Genomic DNA, 11642 nt, shown 5'->3' on the forward strand with positions numbered 1-11642 from the left:
TGTTAGTGATTGTCAGTGATTATGTCAAAGTAACAAAGTGCAAGTAAAAAAAAGTTTATCATAATGTTATGAAAAAAAAAATTACCGAGTTGTTTATGCAAAGCACGTGATTATATAGGTCGTTTGTAGTATTTTAGGGTTGCGTGTGACAGTGTCGAAAACGGATAAGTTGTAATGTATTATTATAATAATAGTGTAATAATATAATAATAATAACCATTCGTGTTTCAACCGTGAAGCAGTTGTGTTTGCATGGCTCTGTTTCGGTTTGAAGGGTGGGATATGGCGCGAATTTACTGGGTACAGAGGAATAACACCTGAGCCCTCAGGAATGGCAACGCATGGGGGGTATCATGAGCAAAACAATATACTCTGTATGTCCATGGTACTGCTCATGTCTATAGGCAACGGTTACCACTTTTCATCAGGTGGGCCGTCAGCTTGTTTGCCATTCTAAGTTATATAAAAAAATCAAGAGGCTTTCGGCTAAATCGTCTTTAAAAAAAGTCTATTCTGATTTTCGTGTGCAATATAGTATATCACATATATGTGTGAGTACATTTGTCATATATATTTATTTGTTTATATATGTAAACTTTAGTATGTATGTATAACAGTTATTATTAGTACCGCATTCGAGTATTCTGGACACTTCCCTAAGTTTTAATATTTACATACATGTACTAATGAATTTTATTTTTTCTATTTGACTATAAAACTATGGAGGGTGGCGTAAGGAGAACCATCTATGCGTGTGAAAAAGTGTCCGTCAAAAGGCATCAAATACGGAACTCTAGTATAAAGTCCAATACACTCTTGACCCATTTTTTTCTAGAACAAATAGATCTCGACTACTGCTCACATAACAGTGGGCAATTATTTTATTGGAAATTTATACACGAATATTGTACTCGTATCACGCGATAACTGGCTGAAATCTCTTGTGAGTGCAGATCTTGCATTTTTTTTTTAATTGGACGAAAATGGAACGATAAATGGGCCATTGATTTATGGTGGCAGGACACCAATTAAGGATAATAAAGAGATGTCCGTTTTTTTTTAATTTGTGGAAATGGTTTCGTAATCCCGCCTGTGTTACGTTGGGGGTTTACCAGTGAGGGATGATAGGTGAGAATGAAGCACTTTTTTACTGGATGATAATGGAATGGTAACCCCGCCTGCGCTAACGGTATACACTGGCGGGGCACCAGTGAGAGATGAGTGATAAGGATGAAAACAGGTCAGTTAGCCCATCCTGACTAGAATTAACCACGATGGTTTCCAGAGGGAACCACGTAGAGGTCGACCTGACAGGGTATTTTCCTGGTAAGGGGGCTATTTGACCTCATTACTAACAATCCCTTTCCCCCCGAAAAGGCAGATCAGTGATGAATTCAATCATAAATTAGTCACGATGGTTTACAGGAGGAACTGAGTTTAGGTCGATCTTATATTAATAGTAATGGGGACTAACCTCCCCGTTATTAACAATCCCCTCCCCCCACAACGCAGGCGTGATTACCATTCCATTATTATCCTTAAAAAAAAAAACTACAGCCGTAGATGTCAAGTACACCTTTGTACGGTTATGTAACGAAGGCCAATCAAATACCGTCCCATATTAGAAGCTGGCGATGCGCCAACCGCACGCACAGAAGTAGTGCAAGGTCACAATCGCGGGTCAAACGCGTCCCAATCGATTATATAATAGGAAAAAACTAGTATATTTCAGTGACAATTGCGAAGGTCCACTGAAAATAGTAACAGTTGGATTTGGTACAATGTTAAATTGTTTATTTGAACGTCAAACGAGTTGTTGTCTTTCCGTCGTCGAACCGTACAATATTGTAATGGATGAATTTTTATATAATCTGTCTTACAACCCAAATGGACGCTAGTAAATGTTTTTTTTTTTTTGTTTAATAGATATTCCAATATCATTAATTTAAAAAAAATCTAGTTAAATTCGTCAAGTTGGACCAACTGACCTGCTCTCATTCGCATCTGTCATCTCTCACTGGTGCCCCATTAGCATATACTGCTAACAAATCCAACATCACCCATTAAAAAAAAATTAATTGGTTAAAAATAGATTGCAAATTTTGATAGAAAAAACTTTGGCATACAAATATTGCAAGAAAAAGAATATGTTTGTAAAAAGAAAACAAAAACAACAATTAGAATAACTGAACAAAAATGTATCGTAGAAAATAAAGAATCGACAACAATTCTAATAAAATTGATATTGATTAGAGTTTACTAATCAATATCAATTTTATATTTATATTTATATTTTATATTATAGCGAGAGTCACTAGTAATTCTATTGAACACAGCCCTTGATGAGGTTTCATAGACAGAAACGTTTGAATTTAGAACGCGGAAGCGCGCGTCTGCTTAGAAAAAAATATTTTTAAATGTAGATATAGAATACTACAGCCACTATTCTCAATTTATGTTTTAAAAAAAACTAACCTTTGCCAGCTACTTCGTTTGCGTTTATTTCAGAAGTAGAAAAAGTAAAATGAGTGGTCTATTTAAATTACAGATGAAATACAAGGATAAAATATACATTAGTTTTTAAGTAGACATTACGAACAGAGTGAAAACCGCGCCTAATTTGGTGTAGTAGATATTGCGTGATGACGGAATAAACATACAGACAGGCAGGCAGATAAAATTTCAAAAATTATTATTTTATTTTTTAATTGCTCTTATTAAGACCTTCATATCAATTTTTCTTATAGACTTCGCCTAATTACAATTTTATTTTATCACTAAGATATGATCTTAAATTATAGATATTTTATATTTACTTTAAAAAAGAGATGAAAAAAAAATTGTCTATTACACACAACACAGAGCTACTGTACTTAATCTATTACAGAACAGAGGCATTTTACTATATTGTAAAATGTCAAGTCATTAAAAAAAATCGAAGTGATTTAAAACACATAGATTAAGTAAATGCAATTTGTTATACAAGATAACAAATTTGCTTCCGCAACAAGATTAATTATGTTCCTCAAAGAAAAACAGATGTGTCGGTCGTGACAATAATTATTATTTATACAAATAATAACATAATAGTAGTGGTTATTTGATTAAACTTATTTTAATTAATTCCGCCACCATTCTTATTGTTACACAGGTTTTATGGATTTACAATTGCGTCAATCTTTTGTAGCAATTACAAGACCAATTCAATCGATATTACACAAGAGAGATTGTTTATACTGACCTCTTTTGTAATTGACCGCTTTTTTTTTATTAGATTTTAAATCAATTACTAATGGAGGTCCGGGGATCAAGCTGTACGGCTTAGTTCCTTTGCCTTACTCACTAAAAGGATAAGATTCTTAATTCGTCTAAATTGTTTTATGTTACACTAATTTTAATAAATCTTCCTATATTGGTCCCGTATTAATTCCGGAATAAACGAAGCTGCTATTTTTCTCCGCGGAGCAAAATTCTGTTTTACATTTAGATATACAATTCCGGTTTAAATAATAAAAAAAAAAAAAACTGTGCCTACAAAGCAACTTGTATTTCATATTAATAAAGCATTATCATAAAAAAAATCTAATATGTCTACAAAGCAACTCATATTTACCAGAGGAAGACTTTGTACAAAAGTCGTTTGCTTGGCCACCTCTGTCCCATTCGTTCTGTTTCAACCGTGAAGAAGTTGTGTTTGCATGGCTATGTTTCGGTTTGAAGGGTACGATATGGTAGTGAATTTACAGGGTGCAGAGGAATAACACCACAGGAATGGCAACGCATGGGTCACTATCATGGGTGAAGCAGTATACTCTGTTATGTCCATGGTACTGCTCATGTCTAAAGGCGACGGTTACCACTTTCCATCAGGCGGACAGTCAGCTTATTTGCCATTATAAGTTACATAAAAAATGCATCGTAATAAAATCTTAAAGCAAATAACTTCTTTGCAGAGCAAAAATTGTAATCTTTTTTCTACGGAGCAAATTACGAATATACCTATTTATTAGTGTTTCATTGTAGGTAAATATGTTACAATTTTAATATGTTATCTCTAAGTGGGTATGCGCTAAATTAATTGTACTTTGTCATTGATAAGGCTGACGAGTACGTAGTTATGTCTATCTCTAAATGATAGCCGAGTAATTATTTCATTAAGAGACAATTAACAGTTGTGTTTGCATGGCTGTGTTTCGTTTTGAAGGGTGCGATATGGCAGTGAATTTACAGGGTACAGAATGGCAAACAAGCTGACGGCCCACCTGATGGAAAGTGGTAACCGTCGCCTATAGACATGAGCAGTACCATGCACATAACAGAGTATACTGTTTCGCCCATGATACCCCCCATGCGTTGCCATTTCTGAGGACTCAGGTGTTATTCCTCTGTACCCAGTAAATTCACGCCATATCCCACCCTTCAAACCGAAACACAGCCATGCAAACACAACTGCTTCACGGTTGAAACACGAATGGCACAGAGGTACCCAAGCAATCGACTTTTGTACAAAGTCTCCCTCTGGTTCTTTATTTTTATTTATTTTATAAGTTTTGTATCTTTTTAATGAGTAAAAACTAATTTTATTTATTAAATAATTAACTATAGACACGTCAAGATACATTGTGTGCGTAATTATATAGAACACTGATAAAAAACTACTTAAGGAGTAAATTCCATTATCTTTTTAAAACTCACGAACGTAACCTTCGTTCCAATAATACTCTCCAATTATCTTTCCCCTCTCACCGTACTGGTTACGCTTCAAACTCTTTTCTCCTACATTCTTCACGATTCTGGAACGCGCTTCCTGATGCCATTAAGAGACTACCGACTAAACCGTCTTTCAAAAAAAGCGTTTACGCTCACTTTTTATCTTTATCCGAGCAGTAAGTGCTTTATATTATTCCCAAATTCGTGTATAATATAGTATATATCATATATGTGTAAGTATATTTGTTATTCATATATATTTATTCGTTTATATATGTAATTTTAGTATGTATGTATATCAATAATTAGTAGTACCGCATTCGAGTATTCTGACACTTCCCTATGGTTGACTGGGAGAGAATGCTTTTAAGCATTAAGTCCGCCATGTACACATATTTGTACTAATGAATAAAAAAAAAACCGAGTCAGCTAATTTGACAGTTAGCTGACAAATAGTTTACTTGTTTTTGAGACTCGATGCTTTATCTAAGATAATATAAGAACTATACCTAAAACTCAGATGAATTGGAAACCTATCCTTTTGGCATAGATTTATTTAAGGGGAGGGGAGGCACCCCAATATTGTCTGCTCCCCACCCCAGAATACGAACGGCTTCCAACTATGCGCATAAAAGAGATGTCTGAAACTATGTACGAGTTATAGGCATTTTATAAAATGATAAGGCCTCGTCTAAATAATAATTTTAAATGCCTTTTTGTAATGCCAAATGATTCAAATAATACACAGTAACATTGTAAACTTGTTATTAATCTATCATTTTTGAACAGAACTTGGCAAGTACGAGCATACGGAAGTGTTATGTAAGCTAGCGCTTCGAGGAAAATCAATGATATTGCATTGCGCCACGTCGTCTCTCCGCAATACTGGCGGGAGGGGGCAAAGGGGCAAAAATTGTTAGTAATGGAGTCTGAGAATCCCATTGCTAGCAATATACCCAACCAGGTCGACCTCCTCGCGGTTCCCCCTGGAAACTATCATGGTTAATTCCTGATAAATTCATCATAATGGGCTAACTGGCCTGTTTTCATTCTCATCTATCACCCTTCACTGGTGCTCCGCCAGCGTATCCCATTAGCGCAGGCGGTGTTACCATACCATTTTCACCCATCAAAAAAAAAATACTGGCGGGAACTTTTTTTTTAATGTTAATTTTTAAACGAAATTGAGGTTATTAATGAGTCTGAGTTTTCTTTTTTATGTGGCGATGTAACACGATTACATTGACACTCTTTTGACAATTCACAATAATTCTTGTTGCGCAATCGACAGAGTGTAAACTCTTGTAATTCGTATTGGGTCGATTGAAGATATTTTTTTTTTTAATTATTTTTTTTAATTCTTCTTTTACCCTCTTCAGGTGCATCAGCCCTATCGCACATTGAATTGATTTCTCAGATTTTACTACTTTCTACTTTTTCTACTCACGGAAAGGAATTAATGGGTATCAATAATCTATGCGAAATGAGGGGAGAAGGGATTGTTAGTAATGGGCATTAGTAGCCACATTGCTAGTAAAATACCCTGTCAAGTCGACCTCCTCGTGGTTCCCCCTGGAAACCATCGTGATTGATTTATTGTTGGATTCGTGACGGTGGGCTAACCGACCGATAATCACTCACTGGTGTCCTGCTAGCGTATACCGATTGCGCAGGCGAGGTTACCATTACATTATCATTCATTAAAAAAAATTAGGCGTAGTAACACTGTTTCTAGGGAAGCATATTTTTTATAGGCATTCGATTCCGCGTTCTAAATTCAAATATTTAAAATTTAAATGTGTCTATAAAACATTGAAAAAAAAAATCTTTTTAGCAAAAAGTATCTGCTTATCTATTAAAATCTTGTTATTTTTTTAAAATTTACATTTTTTATTTATTTACTTTTGTATAAATCTTTAAGTACAGATGTATCAATTTATATTTTATTTTAAATAAATCCTATTAACATAATAAACGTGAAAATTTGTAAAGATTTTTGGCATTGGATTTTTGCTACTTTTTCATGTAAAAACTACTAAATGTTTTTAAATGAAATTTGGTACACGGGTAAGTCATATCTTAATTTAATACACAGGTCATTTTATGTAGCAATTCATGCGAGCTAAGTCGCGGGACAAAGCTAGTAAATAATAATCGTCAACGTGAGCAGTTATCAACGCGATAGTTATTATGTAATGAGATTTTTCTTGGCATTGCATCAAAAAATTTTTTTGCGTCTCCAAAGTCGTTAATATGCCACTATTTTTTTTTTGTTGATAGATAACGATATCGTCTTTGATAAGTAATGAATATGCATGTTGTGTAAAGTGTAACGAAATAGTTCAGATAGTAAGTTAGATATCCAGGGCCGGATTAATCGTGTCGGGGCCCCTTTTTTGTGGAGGGAAAATACTCATGCAGACCTACATACCTCGGGGAGATATGTTTTTTTTTAATGAATGATAATGGTATGGTAACCCCGCTTGCGCTGTCGGTATACGCAGACAGAGCACCAGTGAAGGTTGATAGGTGAGGATGAAGCAGGTCAATTAGCCCATCATGACGAATTCAATAAGAATTGTTCACGATGGTTTCCAGGGGGAGCCACGTGGAGGTCAACCTGATAGGGTTATTGCTAGCAATGGGGCTGTCAAACTCCATTGCTAACAATCCCTTTCCCCCCTCATCATCATATCAGCCGGTAGCTGCCCACTGTTGAACATGAGCCTTTCCCTTGCGGAGGGGGGGGGGGGGGGGTTGCCAGTAGTTTTCACGCTTGGCAGGCGGATTGGCAAACGCGGTTAGGCTTTGGAGATGTTTTGAGAGGGACGCTGCTGCCCATCCCTCGCCCTCCCTTAGTCGCCTGTTACGACACCCACGGAAAAGGAAGGGGTGGTTTATTCTCTATACTAAGCCGGGACCACACGACGTAATTATTATTTTTATTAAATTTATTCATTAATTATTAATCTTTATTTAAATATATATATATATATATATATATATATATATATATATATATATATATATATATATATATATATATATTTTCTTAAATATCTCTCATGTACAGACATAGCGTAGTTAAAATTTTATTACATTTGTAAGTTTAGACATATCACGTTATCGTTGTACGCCCATTCTTTTTATCAAATTTTATCGCACAGTATTGACAACGGATTGCGACATTTAGCAAGTCACGATAATTATATAATTAAAATATTATAAAACTGTATACCGCAAAAAAGTCTGACTTCAATTTTTTTTTTTATGACAAACAAACTGACGACCCGCCATGAACATAAAAAATGAGCAGTACCATGAACATAAAAAAGTATACTGTTTCACCCATGATACCCCCCATGCGTTGCCATTCCTGAGGACTCGGGTGTTATTCCTCTGTACCCTGTAAATTCACGCCATATCCCACCCTTCAAACCGAAACACAACCATACAAACACAACTGCTTCACGGTAGAAACACGAATGGGACAGAGGTACCCAAGCAATCGACTTTTGTACAAAGTCTCCCTCTGGTTTTCATACAATTTTGCGCGATAAATAGATATGAGTGAACCACTTTATAAATTTTATATTTATTTTGTCTCATAAATTCTCCATCCTATTAATGCGTAACCACTCATTTTATTTATTAAATAATACGTCAAGATACATTTTATGCGTCAGTGTATGTCTGTACCCTGTAAATTCACTGCTATAGTAGTGAATTTACAGAGTACAGTGGAATATAAGAGGGAAATTTTGTACAAAAATCGTTTACTTGGGCACCTCTGGCCCATTCGTGTTTCTACCATGAAACAGTTGTGTTTGCATGGCTGTGTTTCAGTTTGAAGGGTGGGATATGGCAGTGAATTTACAGAGAAATACTCAGAAATACTCAGTAATGGCAACGCATGAGGGGTATCATGGTACTGCTCATGTCTATAGGCGACGGTTACCACTTTCTATCAGGTGGGCCGTCAGCTTATTTGCCATTCTAAGTTATATAAAAAAAAAATAAAGAGACAACAATGGGTGGCTCCATCGCCAAATAGCGACCTCCTTTAAGCAACTTTAGGATGGAAAGAAATAATTAAAATTGTATCCGATCAAGGATCAAAGATCAAAGAAAATAATAAGACTAAAAAAGGGACAAAAAATTGTAGTATAGGTAACATAAATAAAAAATATCATTTCAGCCATTATCTGTCCACTACTGGGCATAAGCCTCCCCCATAGACAGCCATAAAGAACGAGCCTGAGCCACCTGCATAAACTGCCCTCCTGCAATGCATTTCAGGTTGTCACTCCATCTAGTGGGGGGTCGTCCTACACTGCGTTTTTTGTAATAAATAATCTCAAAAACTACTTTGCCAATTTCAAAAATTCTTTCACCATTAGAAAGCTACATTCACCCTGAGTAACATATGCTATATTTATTGCTAGAAAAGATTAGGGATCCTTACTAAAGCTTTAGTAACGTAACTAAGGTGTAAAAAATGCTATAAAATATCTTACGTCGCGTGCGCTGCGGAAACTATTAGTGATAGAACAAAAGTATTCTTTATTCTTTATGGTACACAAAACATACTGGTAATTACAATTCATTATAAACATAATGTACAAAGGCGAGCTTATCTCTAATAAGAGATTTCTTCCAGCAAAACCTTTCCATGTTAATGTGTTATTTTTTAAATAAAAATAGGCAGTCATACGATCTGCATATATTGCATAAACGCATAAGTTATGTATACACAAAGAATAAGTATGTTCTACAGTATCGAAGAAAATGTCAATAACTACAAAAAACTGGAGGGAAAGGGATTATTAGTAATGGAGATTGAAAATCCCATTGCTAGCAATATACCCAACCAGGTCGACCCCCTCGCGGTTCTCCCTGGAAACTATCATGATTAATTCCTGATGAATTCATCATGATGGGCTAACTGGCCTGTTTTCATTCTCATCTATCACCCTTCACTGGTGCTCCGTCAGCGTATCCCGTTAGCGCAGGCGGGGTTAGAATACCATTTTCACCCATCAAAAAAAAGAACTTCGCTGTACTATATGTCCAACTATAATCGTTATGTCACAATAACTACTTTTTAAAATGTTGTAAAAATGACCAGCCGTGCGAAGCCGGGACGGGCCGCTAGTCATAAATAAAATAAATGTATTGAGTGTGCCAGCCCTGTTCCATTAGATATATCTTATATATATAAAAACGAAGATAAGACAAATGCCTTGAAAATTATTTCTAGATAGTAGACTTATTACGTTTCATTCTAATAATTCTGATAATGATATTTTCTTCTGTATTAATTTCCTAATCTATAGAATATCCTGGACACGCGTGGGAAGGAGAATTTACACAAAAGTCGTTTGCTTGGACACCTCTGACCCATTCGTGTTTCAACCGTGAACCAGTTGTGTTTGCATGGCTGTGTTTCGATTTGAAGGGTGGGATATGGCAGTGAATTTACTGGGTACAGAGGAATAACACCTGAGCCCTCAGGAATGGCAACGCATGTGGGGTATCATAGGCGACACAGTATACTCTGTTATGTCCACGGTGCTGCACATGTCTATAGGCGACGATTACCACTTTCCATCAGGTGGACCGTCAGCTTGTTTGCCATTCTAAGTTGTATAGAAAAAAATGATGGATGGTCAAACAATGATACCCCCCATGCGTTGCCATTCCTGAGGACTCAGGTGTTATTCCTCTGTACCCTGTAAATTCACGCCATATCCCAACCTTCAAACCGAAACACAGCCATGCAAACACAACTGCTTATCGAATTCATCACGGTGGGCCAACTGACCTGCATTCATTCTCGCCTATCATCTTCGACTGGTGCCTCGTCGGTGTATACCGATAGCGCGGGCGAGGTTACCATTCCATTTTCACCCATTAAAAAAACTAATGTAAGGAAGTATAAGCTGTAATCTGCGGCTCCGTCTGCGTGAATAATTACATAAGCTAACCTACGTGCTAAGTAAGGATAGAAGATAGACAGACCTATCGTTATATCAAACGATAATATCCGTACAGTTGTTTTTTGTGATAGAGTAACAAACATCCGTCTATACAAACACGCTTTCGCATTTATAATATGTGGTTTCCAAGAAATACCGCGTGGAAGTCAACCTGACTTTTTTTTTATTGGATGAAAATGGAGTGGTCACCCCGCCTGCGCTAATGGGTCACGCTGGCGGGGCACCAGTGAAGGGTGATCGATGAGGATGAAAACAGGCCAGTTAGCCTATCATGATGAATTCATCAGGAATTAATCATGATAGTTTCCAGGGGGAACCGCGAGGAGGTCCACCTGGTTGGATATATTGCTAGCAATGGGATTCTCAGTCTCCATTACTAACAATCCCTTTCCCCCCAGTCAACATGACTGGGTGTATGCCTAGAGATAGGACCGCCTATATCTAACAGTCGTACAGTTCACGGAACTATAACTAATTATATTTATCATATGTATATGATAACCCTATACTACAAGGTCAAGGTCAAAAGATCAATGTCGGTCAAGGTCAAATGTCTACAGTTCTCTAGGACAGTGTTTTTCAACCTTTTTCTCGACACGACCATTTTTAGTATGAAAAAATATTTCGTGACCCCCGAACCTTTGCCTTTTTTTTTCATGTATTTTATAATCTTACAATAATGTTGTAGGAAAAGAACACTTCAATTCATGTAACATTTTTTTTTATTGGGGGGAAAGGGATTGTTAGCAATGGAGTTTGACAGCCCTATTGTTAGCAATTTGCCCTATTAGGTCGACCTCCACGTGGTTCCCCCTCCAAACCATCATGAACAATTCTTATTGAATTCGTCACGATGAGAATAAAAACAGGCCAGTTAGGCCTATTTTTATTCTCATCTGTCACCCTTCACTGGTGCTCCGCCAGCGTATCCCG

The sequence above is a fragment of the Galleria mellonella genome, unplaced genomic scaffold, assembly GCF_026898425.1.
Source record: "Galleria mellonella isolate WM207_F2 unplaced genomic scaffold, CSIRO_AGI_GalMel_v1 utg121, whole genome shotgun sequence".
Lineage (NCBI taxonomy): Eukaryota > Metazoa > Arthropoda > Insecta > Lepidoptera > Pyralidae > Galleria > Galleria mellonella.